This window comes from Rattus rattus, chromosome 4 (genome assembly GCF_011064425.1).
Source record: "Rattus rattus isolate New Zealand chromosome 4, Rrattus_CSIRO_v1, whole genome shotgun sequence".
In the NCBI taxonomy this organism is placed as follows: domain Eukaryota; kingdom Metazoa; phylum Chordata; class Mammalia; order Rodentia; family Muridae; genus Rattus; species Rattus rattus.
The window spans coordinates 83483629-83502725 of NC_046157.1; positions in this window are offsets into that span (position 1 = coordinate 83483629).

Sequence of the window (19097 nt, forward strand, 5' to 3'; positions counted from 1 at the left end):
GACGCCATCCACAAATGAGAAAAGAGGCCTTTATGTCAGCTGAGTGGCTGACACCCTAATGTTGGACCTGTCAGACTCTAGAGCTATGAGAAGTAACTGTCTATTATTGTTATTTTGAGGCAGGGTGTCACTTAGCTCTGGTCGGCTTCAAACTTGCTATGTAGCTGAACATGACCTTGCACTCCTGATCTTCCTGCCTCCCAAGTGCTTGGGGCTATAGGCATGTGCAGCACACAAGTCTGTTTTTGTTTTGGGAGAGTGTCATTCTGTAGCCCGAGCAGGTATGGAACTTACTGTCTAGCCCAAACTGACCCTGAGCTCATCATAGCAACCCTCCTGCTTCAGCATCCCAAATACTAGGATGACAGCTGCAAGCCGTCATGTCCTGCTAAAAGTTTATTATTTAAGCTGCTCGGACTAGGTACAGCATTCTGTTGTGGTTTTAATATGAAACTGCCTCCCACAGCATTTCCTTGAAGACTATAGCTTGCCCTCGTCCCTTCCTGCATTCCATTCTCCTGCATCATGAGACTGATAGCTTTGCTCTGCCACATTCTTCATGCCATGATAGACTAAATCTTCTTAAACTGTGCCAAAATGAAAACTTTCTACTTAAGTTGTCTCCTCTCAGGTATCTGTCACAGTAGTGAGAGGGCAACCAGTACAGAAAATGGGGTGCCTGAGAAACAGAGTCAATAATGGGCTTGGTCACCTTGACCATATAGTTCTTAAACCCTGGGAACTGGTTTTCTGGGAGAATTTGGAAATTCAGACTAGATAAACCCTAGACTGTTTCATTCAGTCAGTGGTTTTTGTATGTGCTCAGAGGACCAGAAATCCTAGCATGACCGTGAACAGAAAAGGCTATGTTCATGAGGTTCCAGGTTGAAGCAAGGACTTTGTCATGGACCAGACGAGAAGCCGCATCATGTTACATCCTGGCAAGAAACATGTCTAAATTTTGTCCAAAACCTGAGACTTTGTAGGAGGCCAAGTTAGAATGTGACAAATCCATCTGGTGGAGGACATTTCAAAGCAGGCTAAGTGTTCAGAATGTGACAGGTCGCTTCTGTCAGCTTTTAGTCAGACTTACAGTGAGAATCAGTAGCAGAAAGCAAACAAAGGAGACATGAGATGCTTGTAGTTTGGTTAAGAAAAGCCAGAGCAAGAAGAGATCAGCATCATTAAAGAGAGGACTGGGCATGGTAGCACAGGCCTTTAATCCCAGCCCTTGGGAGGCAAAGACAGATGGATCTCCATGATTTCTCTCCAAGATTTCAAGGACAGCCTGGCCTACAGAGTGAATTCAAGGACAGCCAGACCTGTGTAGAGAAGCCCTACATCAAAAAGAAGTGTGCGTGGTGGGGGGGCGGGGATGGGGGGTGGGTCCAGTGGTTAAGAGCACTAGCTCCTCTTCTGATGACCCAGATTCCATTCCCAGCACCTATCAGATGGTTCACAACTGTCTACAGCTGTCCAGCCCCAGGGAATCAATGCCCCTCTCTGGGCTCCATGGGAATCAGATACACGTGTGGAACACATGCATACATACATGAAGGCAAAATGCTCATACACATAAAAGCAAATATTTTTTAAAAAAAGAAACAAACTATTTTGCATCAGAACTTAGGAAACACGTCCAAGGAATCTCAAGAATTTTTCAGACTTCACTCTTTACCAAATCAAGAAGAAGAAAGAGAAAAGTCATTGAAAGGCTTTTCCTTGGGGAAAACGGTACCTCCAGGGCACCTTGCTCATACAGGGACACCTAAGAAGTTGCTTTTCTAGGGCACATGTCACTATGCTCAAACGCTCAGGGAGGCTAATGTGGTCATGGTTCGAAGGGCCTGAACCAACAACAGATCTTGAAACCGCCCACACATTGCTGGTTTTGCAGGCACAAACAATTCAAGATTTGTGCGACTGTAGATGTTTTCCCTCAAGTTTTAGAGGAAATCTGAGAAACCAAACAGTATCTGAAAGGTCTAAGTTCTTTGCAGGCAGCCCCTGAGAAAGCAATGCTCAAAGCCGTGAGAAGAATGCCTAGGCTTCACTGGGCGGCCCCAGAATGTTCGAGATGCCAGGGACATCAGATGCTATCAGATTCTTAGAAGACTGAAGCTTCTGCCAAGGAAAGCAGTAAGCAACAGTATGTGAGGCCAATCGGATAAAGATGCCACGTGGGTTACAAAAGGCAAGATCATGGGGTCAGGGGTGCCCACGCCCGTGTAGCTCTTACTCATGTCGTTGGACAGAAAGCTACAGGACCTAGTATGTACCCTGATGGGCTTCAATCCAGTCTTTCTTTGTCATTTCTCCTTCTTTGAAATGAGAATGTTTATTTTCTGCCACTTTTAATGGAAGCATAGTCTGTTTCAGGGCCGCACAGCGAAGACTTTTTTTTTTCTTTTTTTCAGAGCTGGGGACTGAACCCAGGGCCTTACGCTTGCTAGGCAATCGCTCTACCACTGAGCTAAATCCCCAACCCCCGCAAAGACTTTTGATATGGACTTTTGAACAACGTTGGGTGTTTTGCCCTCATGTACCTGGTGCCCATGGAGGCCAGAAGAGGACATCTGATCCCTCGCTATTGGAGTTACAGATGATTGTGAGCCAACCATGCGAGCACTAGGAATGAAGCCTGGCTCCTCTGAAAGAGCAGCCAGTGGTTTTAACTGCCGAGCCATCTCTCCAGCTCCTTGAACAGTTTTAGAGATGTTCAGATCTGAGGGACTCTGGAAATAGAACTAAATGTAGCTTGTACTATGAAATATCCATGAGCCTTTGGGGAATAGGGACTGAATGTTAGATTTCAGTATGGACTGCCCCCATGGGCTTACATGGTGAAGTCTTCGTTCCAGTGATGATGCCGTTCTGAGAAGTGGAGGAAATGCCAAGAGGAAATGGGCTCCTTGGGGCTGCCTTTGAAGTTTCCATCTTTATAATGTTGGACACTGGACCCAAGGCTACCCCTGGCCTCAGATGTCTCTAATTCTTTCTGCTTCTTATCTGTCGAGAGGTGAGTAGCTTCAGCCTCGTGTTTCCAAAGCAATTGTGTTCCACCTCACTACTGACCCAGAATCAGTGAAGCCGAGTGCTGTTGCAGGATATTTGGTCACATTGTGAACCCCCGAGATTGTGTCGTTTACTGAAGAAACCTGTTTCTAGTTGTGTGGCTCAAACCAAGTACACACCCTTAATCTGAGAGTTTTCTGTTTATTGGAAACAGGATTAAATAAAGTCAACCACAGGTCAAGAGGAAGAGCAAGCAACCAGTTCGCAGGGAGCGGTCATAGGAAAAAACAATAGAGAGTAAGGGGAAGTCAGAGAGAGGCACAGGAAGCAGAAGGGAAGGACATTCCGCGTGAAGGGTTTTTGAGATAGCCTGGAGAAGCAGAACTTCCTTTACTTTCCGGGACATCCACAGAGAAGGAAGATGAACTGGGTGCTTTTTCTGCCTCTCTGAGCTAGCAGGTTTTTACCCTAACTTCCTGCTCCCAAGTCTTTATTGGTAAAATGGAACATTTGAGATTTTGTTGAAAATGATATTTGGTGCTCCAACGTGTGGCAAACACATGGACAGAGAAACCATGCCAGCTATGGACAAACTAAGAAACCATCAGATTTGGTAAGTTACCTGGGAAGTTCTCAAGGAGAGGAGTTAACAACACAAGGCACTAGGATCCTGTATGGTGCTTCCTTTAGATGACTTGAAAATAGAAGCAGAAAACGAAAAGCTAAATGACTGAGATTGGCTCAATCCCGAGAGTGATTTCATTTTGGTATTTCATATTTTACTCTTAATAGTAGCCATCGTGGCTTTCTGTGCTCTCTCAAAGGAAAAAAGCCTTAGAGATACAGGAAAAGTAAAAATATGAAAAGTGGATTCGTGGGGCTGGAGAGATGGCCTAGCGGTTAAGAGCACTGACTGCTCTTCCAGAGGTTCTGAGTTCAATTGCCAGCAACCACATGGTGGCTCACAACCATCTGTAATGAGATCTGGTGCCCTCTTCTGGTGTGTCTGAAGATAGCTATATGTACTTATAGAAATAAAATTTAATAAAAAAAAATTAAAAAAAAGAAAGAAAAGTGGATTCGTACGATACATGCCTTAGAAAGACTTGTAACTGAAAATAAGAAAGATACCCAGACAGAGGAACTTAGACCAGAACCTTCTATGCCACCACATAACGGAATTGAAGAGGAGCTGCCCCAGATTGTTAGAAAATCGACATTAACTTATCCGGCTACTATACAAGAACTATCATTAGATGATAGGTGCCCCCAAGGTTATGAAGAAGATAAATGGAATCCCATAGACACATTAGACTTGAGATTCAAGGAAGGGGTCATTTCATGTGGTGTGCGTTCACCCTATGCAAAGCAGATATTAATGGGCAGAACAGAATCATTTCTTAGAAGCTGGTTTTCAGTTACAGTGGCGAACATGTGGAAAGAGGAGTCTAAGGCCATAGAACAATGAAATAGGGCTAGAGGTATTAATATTTCCCGAGATCAGTTGCTAGGTGAAGGTCAATTTGCTGAGTTACAAAGGCAGGTGAAGGGGTTGGGAATTTAGCTCTGGTAGAGCGCTTGCCTAGGAAGCACAAGGCCCTGGTTCGGTTCCCAGCTCAAACAAACAAACAAAAAAAAACAAACAAAGGCAGGTGAATTTGATAATCACACCGTGGTGCTAAGTCATTTAGCAGCTTTAAATGCTTGGGATAAGGCTGAAGAATCAAGAAAAAGGTCCAGTGGTTGAGGATTTAGCTCAGTGGTAGAGCGCTTGCCTAGCAAGTGCAAGGCCCCGGGTTCGGTCCCCAGCTCCGAAAAAAAGAAAAAAAGAAAAAAAAAAAAAAGGTCTGAGTCACCAACTAAAACCATATAAGGCTCAAAAAAAAGCCTTCACTGATTTTTTTTTTTTTTTTTTTTTTTTTGGCAGAGTGACTTCAGCTGTAAATAGAATAGTATCATATTCAAAATGGCTCAGAGGTTAAGAGCACTGGCTGCTCCTTCAGAGGTCCTGAGTTCAAGTCCCAGCAACCACATGGTGGCTCACAGCCATCTGTAATGGGATCAGATGCCCTCTTTTGGCTTGCAGGCATACATGCAGGCAGAATGCTGTATGCATAATAAATAAATAAACCTTCAAAAAAAAAAAAAAGAAGTCAGGAAAACACTAATCAAATCACTGGCTTTTGAAAATGTTAATTCAGAATGCAAAGGGGTGATTATAACTTCAAAGGCAATATCAGCTTGGATTAGAAATACATTTATGATGATACTCCAATCAGATAAGTAATTTCTAAACATGTTAAGAAAAATCAGAAAGTCAACTGTTTTAACTGTGGTAAACAAGGTGATTCGAAAATGAACTGCAGGCAAGGCCTCTCTAGAAACAATGTTTTTTTTTTTCTAGAGATAATCCAGAAAGAAGGCCCCAGCCTTTCAGAGTGTGCAAATGGTTTGGCAAAGGCTGGCACTGGGCTAACGAATGCAGATCAGCAAGGGACAAGCAAAGTAGCCCTGTGCCTATCGATCTTCCAGAAGGCCCCAATATCAAATTAATTCAATCGTTCCCTGTCAGTTTCAGAGACATTTATCCACAGAGCAATTAGAAGATCTAATGCCTGTTGTTAAAAACAGCACTGCTCTGGATATAATCACGGACAGAGTAGCTTCTACTCTGCTTCTAGGGATTGGAACTTTGTCTCGGATAAAACAAAGTAAGATGAGTTGAGTGTACAGGGTCAGAAGGACAAACAGCAAGGCTAAAGCCACATGTGGCTAATGTAGGCATGAATTTATGGGGACGTGATTTGTCGCAGCAATGGAAAACACAGATTAACACTTGTCCAATCTCAGAAATAAACCATAAAATAAAGAATGCTTTTGAGAAAAATATTAAAAGGTATTATCATGAACAGTCAGAAAATGCCCAGGTCATCCACAAGCAACCGCCCTACCTTTAAATGGTTAACTGGCAAACCTGTATGAGTTGAGCCTGTGACAAAAGAAAAATTACAGGCACAGAAGAGCTGGCACAGGAGCGGCTAAATGAAGAAATTCCCCTGCGTTTGTTATAAATAAGAAATTGGGGGGTTGGGGATTTAGCTCAGTGGTAGAGCACTTGCCTAGTAAGCGCATAAGGCCCTGGGTTTGGTCCCCAGCTCGAAAAAAAAAAAAAGAAAAGAAAAAAAAAAAAAAAAAAATCGGTAAAACAAAGGATGTTAACGTTAAGTGTTAAACCTGACAGTAGTCTGCCTCATTGCCTCAAACTTCATGTTATAGGTCATGGCCATAACCTGACCTAACGGATCCTCTGGACTCTGGAAATTCCCTAACCTCCCTACTATCCGGATCCAGCCTCGACCCAGGATTGGGAAGCATGGATATCTGGAAGGCGCATAATAAACAGACACAGACTACTTTTTGGGTACAAACTGACAGGCAATTTTTTTTTTCTTTTCTTTTTTTCAGGGCTGGGGACCGAACCCAGGGCCTTGCGCTTGCTAGGCAAGCGCTCTACCACTGAGCTAAATCCCCAACCCCGACAGGCAATTTTTTAAAGTTTGAAGTTGTTGTTGTTGTTGTTGTTGTTGTTGTTGTTGTTGTTGTTGTTCTTCTTCTTCTTCTTCTTCTTCTTCTTCTTCTTCGTCGTCGTCGTCGTCGTCGTCGTCTTCCTCGTCCTCCTCCTCTTCTTCCTCTTCTTCCTCTTCTTCCTCTTCCTCCTCCTCCTCCTCCTCCTCCTCTTCTCTCTCTCTCTCTCTCTCTCTCTCTCTCTCTCTCTCTCTCTCCCCTCCCTCTCTGTCCCTCCCTCCCTCCTTCCCCCTCTCCTTTGCTTTTTGAAGCTTGAGGCTGCACACTCTGCATTCTCCTGCACTTTGCTTTTCTCCTGTGTGCTTTTCTTTTCTCAAACTCCTACACACCTCTGGGCATTCCCCTTTCACTCACACATACACACACACACACACACACACACACACACACACACACACACACACACCACATGCACTCTCCTTTCACTCACACACACACACACACTCTCCATACACACTTCACATTCTCACATTCACCTCACACGCCCTCTTCACTCACTCTTCACATTCACCTCATGTGCACCCCACTCTTACCTCGCTCGCTCCCCACTTGCTCTCCGCACACTCTTCACATGCTCTCTCGCCTTTCCCTGGTCCCAGTGTTTTATTGATACTCCAAATGCAGGTAGAAAAAAAAGACATTGTATAATCAATCATTACCAAATCAGATTCAAAAGAATAACCACACCCCACAAAGAATTAAGAATTATAATAATTGTTCCCCAAAGTTTCAAGCTTCTCGTATTCCCAGGCCCGTGGCCAAAATTATAATAATAATTGCATAAACTTACCATTATTTAAACTTTAACTTTTAAGTTATTATACTTCAGAGCTCAGAGCTCCAAGGTCAGCTACCTGCATTTTCCTGTGAAGCTCTAATGATAAATGACATGGGCAAAGCTGCCAGGCGGTGGCCAGAAAGACTCAAGTTAACCCTTAGCTCAGTAATTCCACTGGCTTTCTGCTTCTGCACATTGCACACAATGACTCTCCTCAGAGTCCCAGCGTTTTGACTTAATTTTACTAGTATATAACTTTATGTATTCTATACTTGCTTATCCAGGAACCTCTCTTTTTTTTTTTTTTTAAGATTTCTTTTTTGTTTTTTTTTTAAATCGGAGTTGAGAACCGAACCCAGGGCCTTGAGCTTGCTAGGTAGCGCTCTACCACTGAGCTAAATCCCCAACCCTCCAGGAACCTCTCTTAAATGTTGCGTAAAACTTATTTCATAACTTCAATAGCTTTTTCCTTTCTCAGGGTCCCAATGTTGGCTCTGTTTTATTTTCTAAAAAGTTCTTCAAACTTGCAAGTCAAGCCTTAATCCGGAACTATTCTTGTGCAGTTATTATGTTTCCAAGATGACAACACACCGCATGCACCTGGGCTATTAGGGCTGTGCTGTGCTGTGCCCCTATGCCTCAACGTTTAATTGGTTAAGAATCATTACATTGGGGGCTACAGAGATGGCTCCGCGGTTAAGAGTACTGACTGCTCTTCCAGAGGTCCTGAGTTCAATTCCCAGCAACCACTTGGTGGCTCACAACCATCTGTAATGGGATCTGATGCCCTCTTCTGGTGTCTGAAGACAGCTACAGTGTACTCAAGTACATAAAATAATTTAAAAAAAAAAAAAAGAATCATTACATCAAGAAACATCTAGTATCACAGAATTCACCAGAGCAGAAGAAAAAAATAGGAAAGTCAGATATGTAGAATAAGTATACACACCAAGGCCAACTGAAAAAGCAGTCCTGCACAAATGAAATCTATACAGCTGTTGTCCAGGGCTAATGTTAGAAGAAATGGGAACAACTGTTTTTTACAAAGAGCTGTTGCAGGCGACTGAGATGTCTCCATCCCAGCCTACTGCAGGCAGCCTCTTATTTCAGATGGCCGGTCCCCTGGAGGGATGTGTCTCCTGCTTCTCAGGGTCCCAAATGCCACCCTTTTCCCACAAGGAGCTCCTGTGGGCTTCTGAGACATCTCCATCCTGTCCTACTGCTGGCGGTCCCTGTCATGGTATGCTGTCCCCAGCACCCTACCTCTAGACCCAGTCAATCAATTTAAAGGTCAGATAGCTGGGCTTTGTCTAGATAGCCTAAATGTTACAAATGTTGCAAATGCATCTGTTTGTGTTTTTTTTTCCTCATATAAAAACTGGTGGCAAAAACTGCCTGGGGGTCACAGCTTGCCTCCCAGCTATTAGCCGCATTCCCTGATTAATCAGTCTTGGAATGTGGGTTCAATAAACCATCAAATCTGACTAAGATTGATGTCTGAGTGGGTTGTCTGGCTAATTCTGAACCCCCAAATCTAATAGATTAAAAGCCATAGATGAATCAGACAATGAACTCTTTACAGCCTGGAATCCCACTGCTTTCATTATTACCTAGGTCATGGCCTTTGATAGTAATTGGCTTAAAAGACTGCTGTTCTACAATCCTGTAGCATATCATGAGAGGGGAAAGTTTGCTTTTTCAGTACCTACTTATAATAATAGTTGTTCAATAAAGAAATACCATTGGTAAGTCTTAAAGGAATGTTAAATAGCCCTACTTTGTGCCAATATTTTGTGCAAAAAATGTTAAAAATAATTTTTAAACAATCTAAAATTTACCATTATATGGATGATATCTTACTGGCTCAGTCAGATGTAGTTACCTTAGGAAAAATGTTTGATGAAATAAAGAAAACTTTGCCTTGTTGGATATTACAAATTGTTCCTGAAAATGCAAGAAGATTCTGTTACTTATCTATAATTTAAGATTGGTTTACAGAAAATTTTACTGCAGAAAGCACTTAAGATCAATTACAAACTTAATGATTTTCAAAAGTTGCTGGGAGATAACTGGCTACTGCCCATAACTGGATTAACTACTAAGAGCTAAGTAATTTTATTTCAAACTTTACAGGGTCATAAGGAGTTAAATAGTTCAAGAAAATTATCAACTGAGGCTGAGAGAGAATTGACTCTGATAGAAGAGATTACAGGACGCACGCGTGGATCGCTTGCATTCAAGGCTTGACTGTATTTTAGTTATGTCACTCTTTACTCATTCTCCCACAGCAATTCTTAGGCAGAGAGAAGACACTATCTTAGAATGGATATTTTAAGCACACAGACTAAAAAGGTTTTCAATTGATTCTGAAAGGAAAAACAAGACTTTCTCAATTAGCAGTACTAGACCCATTAGAGATGGGGCTACCTTTTAACTAACGCCCAAACTCCCTCATTTTGGGTAGAAAATGAATATTAAGAAAGAGCTTGCAGTCATTTTTTGGAAGAAATTAATAACAAATACCCCAAAAGCAAGAGACTTCAGTATATGAAAAGAACTAATTGGATTCTCCCTTATATAGTAGAAGACACACCATTTTCTGGAGCCCCTACATTCTATACTGATACAAATAAATCAGGAAAGGCAGGTTATAAATCAGGGAAAATAACTAAAGGAGTTCAAAGCCCTTATGATTGAGTTAAAAAAATCAGTCTATATGATGACATTCTTTTTTTTTTTTTTAGGTGTGTTTTTTTATACATAATACATGTTTTTACATATATATATATATATATATACACACATACATATATATTATATATATTAGAAAGGTATATGGTAATTTCCCTTTTCTTTTCTTTTCTTTTTTTTTTTTAATTAACTTGAGTATTTCTTATATACATTTCGAGTGTTATTCCCTTTCCCGGTTTCCGGGCAAACATCCCCCTCCCCTTCCTTATGGGTGTTCCCCTCCCCACCCCCCCCCCATTTCCCCCCCCCCCCCCACAGTCTAGTTCCCCGGGGGGGTCAGTCTTAGCAGGACCCAGGGCTTCCCTTCCACTGGTGCTCTTACTAGGATATTCATTGCTACCTATGAGGTCAGAGTCCAGGGTCAGTCCATGTATAGTCTTTAGGTAGTGGCTTAGTCCCTGGAAGCTCTGGTTGCTTGGCATTGTTGTACATATGGGGTCTGAGCCCCTTCAAGCTCTTCAGTTCTTTTCTCTGATTCCTTCAACGGGGTCCTATTCTCAGTTCAGTGGTTTGCTGCTGGCATTCGCCTCTGTATTTGCTGTATTCTGGCTGTGTCTCTCAGGGCGATCTACATCCGGCTCCTGTCAGTCTGCCTTCTTTGCTTCATCCATCTTGTCTAATTGGGTGGCTGTATATGTATGGGCCACATGTGGGGCAGGCTCTGAATGGGTGTTCCTTCTGCCTCTGTTTTAATCTTTGCCTCTCTCTTCCCTGCCAAGGGTATTCTTGTTCCCTTATTTAAAGAAGGAGTGAAGCATTCACATTTTGATCATCCGTCTTGAGTTTCATTTGTTCTAGGGATCTAGGGTAATTCAAGCATTTGGGCTAATAGCCACTTAATATGATGACATTCTTATGCCATTAGATTTTCCTGAATCTCTTAGTATAGTTACTGACTCTCAATATGCAAAAAGAGTTGTTTTACATATTGAAACAATAACTTATTCCAGATGATTCAGAACTAACTTGCTATTTATTCCACCTCAACAAGTAATTAAAAACAGAAATCATCAATTGTATATAACACATACCAAATCCCATACAGGTCTATGATGCCCTATTAGCACAAAGTAATGATGAAATTGTTCAGCTATCAATAGGAAAAGTACTAGAAGCCTCAGAATTTCATAAGAGACAACATGTCAACAGCAAAGGTCTAAAGAAAGATTCTTCTATCACTTGGCAAGAAGCAGAGGAAATTATAAGGAAACGTCCTACTTGTTCTTTGGGTAAACAAAGTCCATTACCTGAAGAAAATAACCCAGTAAGGACCCAGAGAAATGAAATTTGGCAAAACGATGTGTTTCATACAGTAAAGTAAACTATGTCTACCGTAGCATAAATACATATTCAGGACTTCAAGCTTTAAGTTTTGAGAAGGCAACTCTGTAATTCCACATTTATTAGACGGCATGGCTATTATGGGATGCCTGTACAAATTAAGACTGGCGATGCTCCAGCATGTGTCTCCAGTAAAATGAAGCAGTTTTTGCATATTACTATATATAAAGCATATTACAGAGATGCCACACAATCCCACAGGACAAGCAGCCATACAGAGATCTGATCATACTTTAAAAGATACACTTAATGAACAAAAGGAGGTAACAAAGACCCTCGGAGATAGATTACACAGAGCTTTCTTAACTTTAAAATTTTAAAATGCCGATGAGAGAAGAACAACAGCTAAGGAGAGGCATTGGATAGAAACAAACAAACAAAAAACCCTACTTAATTAAATCAATCTATATTTAAAGATGTGTTGACTTCAGAATGGAAACGTTGATATGTGTTATGTTGGGGAAGAGGTTTTGTCTTTGCTTCCACAGAAGAAAAGCTGTGGATATCATGACGATTGATATAGATTGGATTCGAACCAGGAAGATTTCCTGAGTAATGATAGTTCCTGAGGTAAGCGTTCATCAGACAACTTGGTCATTCAGTCCAAACTATAAAACAGAAAGACTAACAAATGCCTTTCATTTGATTAGTCATGAAAACATAAGAAATAATATTTTCAAATGATAATTTACCAAAGGCACACTCGCCTTCTTAGCATGAAATGAAAAATGGGTTTTCTTAAACCATGTGTCTTAATTCCATGTTAGAATGTTAGACTGTAGATTGCCATGTGGCCCACAACATCTTGGACATCAGCTTTTGAGTTTTCTTGTTAAGTAAAAAAGGATATTTTTGTTGTTTGGTATTAAAAGCAGTTAGGAGATTTTGAAGGAACCTAGGGGCTTTTGCCAACCTTATACCCACCCGCCTCGGGTCAAGGCTAGGCCAGGTTCCATTCTCCACCCACAGTCCTCAGGAGGAGCAGGGACATTCTTGAAAAACTGCAGAAGGTACTGACTGATAGCAGTCACCTGACCCTCTGGTCCCACATAGATTCGATTGCATCTCATAATCTGCCCTTGCTTGCTAGCCAATAGATTCAAAGGTCAATATGCTTAGCCAATAAGTTTAAACCATAACCTTGCTGATGTAACTTGTACCCCTAAAAAGTATAAAAACTGCTTATTATACCCATTCAGGGTCACCTTCTAGTCACTCACCACGAGGAGCTGATTGAGGGCTGACCCCCAATGAACCGGAAAATAAACCTCTTGTGTTTGCATCAAACTCTGTTCTTGTGTCTCACTTGGGGAGGTCTCCTGGTAGTTAAGACTCACTTCAAGGGGACTGGAGATGGCTTGGCGGTTAAGAGCACTGACTGCTCTTCCAGAGGTCCTGAGTTCAATTCCCAGCAACCACATGGTGGCTCACAACCATCTGTCATGGGATCCGATGCCCTCTTCTGGTGTCTGAAGACAGTGACAGTGTACTCACATACATGAAATAAATAAATCTTTAAAAAAAAAAAAAGACTCACTTCGAGTCTTACAATTTTAAATGTCTTAATTCAAAGGGTCACTACAGTTCAAACTTGTTTTCTAAATCTCTTAGAGTTGGCGCTAAGATAAAATATTTGAGCAGAGCAGTGGTAGCCTGAAGTGGAAACTTTAAGGGTTCTTTGGAAAGTCAGTTGTGTTGGATGGTACTTTACTGGGGCAAACACATGAAGGAATGTTTTCCTGAAGTGGACACAGGCTAAGTAAAACTTGTGAAGGAACGTTTGGCTGAAGCAGACACAGGAGAAAGGATGTTCTGCTAAAGAAAGCACGTGAAAGGCCACGTGATGGACTCTACTAACAACATGTATTTCCTAGTTGAGCTCCATATACTAGGACTCCATAGAGAGAAATGCACCAAAAACCTTCTGGTGGTATACAACAGAGTCTTGCTGCCTCTGGGGACTCAGGCTGATTGGCAGAGCAATGACATCCACGGCAGATGCATGTGCTGAGGCAAGACGTGCTGAGGCAACACCCGTGGAGGACACGTGATGTTTGGAGGGTATAAATAGAACTCAATGGACAGTGACGGAGGCTGGGCTTGGCTTGCCTGTAGAGCTAGCTGTGGGTCTCGTGTCTTCACTGAGGCTGAGGCCTAGCTGACTCTGCTAGGTAGAGCCACTGCTGCTGATTCCTGTTTGCTATCCTGACCAACTGGACTGCTGGTGTATCCGCGAAGTGTTTGTGAGTGAATCGAGCTGCCGCTGCTGACCTGTGAATGGAACTGCCAATTTCCAGACAACACAGATGAGAATTGCTCCAAAGAACGTTTCTAAACAGGTCTACTTCCCCTGTATCCTTCCCCCCACCATCCGCCCCCCTCTAGTGGGTGGTAGGCTACAGGGGAAGGTAAAGCATTTAAGAACCATCATTAAAAATAAGGCTTGAAATAATTAAAGTTGCAGTAGCCCGTGCCTTTAATCCTAGTAGAGACAGGATCTCTAAAAGTTAGTTGTTTTCTATATTCTAGAGTTACATTGAACAAGGTGGTGGTGGGGTATATGCCTTTAATTCCACCTGACCTAGGGACAAAACTCAGCTACGGCGTCTAATTGGTACGTTTGCACACTAGAGAAATCACATACCATATTTACAGATTATAATAAAACCCTCTACAGGAGTATTAGGAATGTAGCTAATTTCCAACGACGGTAGAACAAAGAACAGCCTTTGTGCCTGTCAGTAAGCTCATCTTCATGGATGAAACCCTGACCAATGTTGAACCAGAAGATACCCTAAGTATGCATATCATATTTACTGGTGAATTGACAAATGGGAACGCCTCCTAAAACGAGCAGGAGTCCACCAACGTTTGCCTGTTGGCTTCTATTGCAAATTCTTAGAGAATAAATATTCTCTTTTGAGAAACAAATCTGGTCATTTTATGAGGTCATTAGGTCCCTTCAAAGGCAGAGTCCTCTGCAGGTTCAGCCAATGGAAGGGAAGGCATTACAGTGGAATCGGTACCTATCTGAACTCCTTCATGACAAAAATGTGATAGCAGGGCTGGAGAGATGGCTCGGTGGTTAAGAGCGCTGATTGCTCTTCCAGAGGCCATGAGTTCAATTCCCAGCAACAGGGTGGCTCACAACCATCTGTAATGAGGCTGATGCCCCCCTCTTCTGGAGTATCTGAAGATAGCTACAGTGTACGCATATACATAAAATAATAAATAAATCTTTTTTAAAAATGCGAGAGCAAAGGATCTGTGCCTTCCTGCATGGAGAAACAAGCTCATTTCCTTAAATGCCCATCATAAACTCCTTACCCATCCCCCAAAAGAGGCACCCATTGAACTGTGGGGATCAATGAAAGGGTCATGAGATTTGGCTATCGCATGGTTTACTGATGGTTCATCCACCACTGATGGAACGAAAACTAACAGGGAAGAGGTAGCTTGCAGACCAGGGGGTAGAATGGCCAGCCCTGAGGAAGAACCACAAAAATCAGCACACCACTACTGGCCATCAGACAAACAACTAAGGAAGCAAAAGGAAAACCCGTATCTGGGGTTGGGGATTTAGCTCAGCGGTAGAGCGCTTGCCTAGCAAGCACAAGGCCCTGGATTTGGTCCCCAGCTCCGAAAAAAAGAAAAAAAAAAAAAAAAAAAAAAAAGAAAACCCGTATCTTCTCCAATTCATGGTGCGTGTGCAATGGTATAGCAGTTATATGGTCCTCAACACGGGAAACCACTGACTGGCAGATAAATAGCAAAGATGTCTGGTCAGGGGAGGCATGGATTGAAATGGCAAAACCTAGAAAACTTAGCAAGAACATCAAATTTTATGTGGCTCATACAGGCAAGAGAGACAAAGAGGTCCGAAAAGAATGAAATAGTGGACACACTGACATCATGTTTAAGACTAGAATATTAAAATTTGCCTGGGAATAAATTCAGAATAAATCAGGAAGAGTGATAGATTACACATTTGAAAAACTTGAAAGTTTACCCCTAACACTAAACACTAAGAGGAAATGGAGAACCAAATTAAGCCTCTGGGACAACACTATGGGAATGCTATTATAAGGACTCCATAGGCAGGTAATGCTTCACACCTTCAATCCCAACACTTGGGAGGCAGGCAATTAAGGCTACTTGCAAAGGTAAGCAGAAATTTAAAGTGACTGTCCTTTGTGATCTAAAAAAATACACTTAAAACTTTGAATTTATATATAAAGAGAAAGGGGAATATAAGTATATTTATCCACGCATACTAAGGTATATTTTAGTTTTAAATTTTCAAAAGGATTTTTAAAAATTTCAACGGAAAGATAATACTTTACCACCCCCACCCCACCCCCCACCTCCCAAAATGCCCTAGGAAAGATATAACTTGCCAAAAAAGGAACTCCTGCCCCAGGGATAGGGTTGGGACAGGCTTTTGTTTTTATCTTTCCAGGAGAATAAAAGCATCCAACTGAGGAATCCGAAGACCACAGGGCAAGTGAGACATCTGAAGAAAGAGGACGGAACTTCAAGACCGGATGTCCCAAGAAACCGAGTAAATGGGCCAAGCGGTATCACCCACCTCCCGCTGTTCTCTGCTGCCCCCTACAGACATAAGTGGCAAATGGTCTTTATATGGTCCCAATTCAACAATCAAAGCTGCCTTCGGTTGGAGCCAGTAAACACTGACTGAAAACAAGCCCCGCTTACGTTCTTTCCCGACACATTTGACAGCAATGAGAAATCACACGCCCTGCCCAGTGACAGCGTGGCAGCCCTCTGCTCTCACCAGGGCTCCGCGGTACCGAACAAAACAAGCCAAGAGCACGGCTTCCTGTTAAACATGGGGGATTCAAGCCACTAAGTCCCTAGCTCCCGCTCAAAAAGAGCTTCGTCTTTTTCTGTTTGTTTTTATGGTAACTGTTTTCAAACTTCTATAAATCTAATAATGTATTAGGTGTGTGTGTGTGTGTGTGTGTGTGTGTGTGTGTGTGTGTGTTTTGTATGTGAGGGGTAACATTCATGCCAAAGCATGCTTGTAGAGGTCAGAGGACAACTTTATGGAGTCTTTCCACCGCTATGTGGACTCTGGGATCAAACTCAGCCTTTCACAGCAGGCACTTTCCCCACTGTGCCATCTCACCAGCCCTTACTTGTCTGTTTTTAAAAGCTCTCTGCACTGAGCAGCTGCAACAGTCCACTCTTCCTTCTCTGCTCCTCCTTGGTTCGACCGCTGTTGCATCTCAAGGAAGCCATAGTTTGACCGGCCAGCGGTGCAGCTCACCCTCTTGGCACACCTGCCACTCTAAGTGGCTGTCCCAGCTCCTACTGCTTGGGACCAGCTGGGTCTTATGGGTCAGATGGCGTCTACTGGCCACAGGCATAGGCATGGGCTCAGCAATAGGGCATACCATAGGTAGCGCCCTGACCAGTGCCTTCAGGCTGGGAAGCTCAGCGCCTGCCCAGCTTGCCATCCAGCCCGCCCCTGTCCGTCCTGCAGCTCACCCACTACAGATGGGGTCTGATCAGGCAGTTCCTGGGTTGCTCAACCACTCAGCCCTAATCCTAAGTGAGGGCTTCAGTAAGGCCCTGCAGCAGTGTGGATACAATCAGAATCTGAGCTACCTGCCCTGAGGAAGCCAGGGCCCTGCTCGTACCCTAACCCCTCACAGATAGCCTGACTGAGATGAGATTGTACCTGAGACTGGGTGTAAGGAAAGTAAATCTCACCATACCTGTTAACATACATGTTCAATGACAGAGTCTACTTTAGAACACACACACACACACACACACACACACACACGCACACACACACACACGTATAAATGAAAATATCCGACTGGGTAGTCTGAGGCTGATAATACTTTCTCAGGATGAAATTTTGATTGACATCAGAGCAGGAGTTAGTGACTAATTCCTCCCATTTCCTCCCCTAGCTCACGTCTCCAGGAATGTCTTAAGATAGTTCGTTTAGTGACATCATAGTCCTCAGATTGAGCAAATTTAAGTGCCTTGTGTCCGTGTGGAAGCACCACCATGCTGCTTACCCATTCCTTGCCTCTCTGTTGGTGTTCTTCCGGCCTGTACCTTGGAGCCCCTACTCAGAGCAGGCTCTGGTTGCCGCAGCATCTAGGGTAGCACGCTAATTCGAAAATATTCATATATGTCACTTCATTCAAGTTAACTTCTGCTTGTCAGAAAATGTAATGGCGGCTGGGGAGATAGCTTAGTTTGTAAGTGCTTGCAGTGAAGGCATCCAGACCTGTGATCCCCAGCACCACTCTCTCTCTCTCTCTCTCTCTCTCTCTCTCTCTCTCTCTCTCTCTCTCTCTCACACACACACACACACACACACACACACACATACACACACACACACAGACTCACTCATACTCACATACACCCACTCTCACACACATACACACAACTCACACTCATACACACTCACCCTCACACACACATACACAGTCACACTCATACACACTCACACACACTCTCTTACATACACACAACTCACACTCACACTTACACCCTCACATACATGCATACACACACATACACATACACACACACACACACACACACACACATACACACTCAGCAAGGTAGTGTACATCTATAATTCCTGTGCTGGGGAGTTAGAAACAAGATTACTGGTGTTGTGTTTTATAAAAAGAGACGGGGAGAGAGAATATGTTTGGTGGATGTGTGGTCTGGTGTGGGGAAGGAGGTGCCTCTCTGGGGCCCATGCTGAGGCATCCTTCCTCTGAAGGACCAGCCATCTTCTATAGTATAGAACAGAGTTTATTCTGGGGCATGGGGAAGGGAGTTGAGAGGGTAGTAGAGACAGAGAGAGAGAGAGAGAGAGAGAGAGAGAGAGAGAGAGAGAGAGAGAGAGAGAGAGAAAGGAGGGAGGAGGAGGAAGAGGAGGAGGAGGAAGAGGAAGAGGAGGAGAGGAGGAAGGGGAGGAGGAGGAAGAGGAGGGGAGGAGGAAGGAGGGGGAGGAGGAGGAAGAGGAGAAGGAAGAGGAGGAGGAAGAGGAGGAGGAGGAGAGGCTGGCCATGAGCACATGGAGAGAGAGGGAGAGGAGAATGGGGAGAGGGGGAGGGAGAGGGGAATAGGGAGAGGGGGAGCAGGAGCAAGAGAGAGAGGAGGGGGCCAGCAGCCCCTTTTATAGAGAGTCAGACACACCTGGCTGTTGCCAGGCAACTGTGGGGCGGAGCCCAGACAAAATGCTAACAACTGGGACTAGCTATCTGGACGGTCTAGGCATGAACTCCAGGTGAAAGTGTCAGAAAGAAAGGAATGAAGGAAGGAAGGAAGGAAGGAAGAAGAGAGGGATAGAGCAGGGTATGGGAGGTGACTCCTGTAATGCCCACACTCAGGAGACTGAGTTAGAAGGAGCTCAGGTGAAAGGAATTATATGCTTATTGATAAACTTGCTTTCCAAGAGGAGACCGAAGCAATGGCTACCCTCCTATCTGGGTTCATTCAGGGAAACCAACGACTTCATTGGGGCTTCTTATAGAGCATAGGCAAGAGGCCCCTTACATTGTCGGTACTCCTCCTGAAACAGTCAGCACCCCAATGCCTTCACGTAGTAGAGATGAGGGTTCCC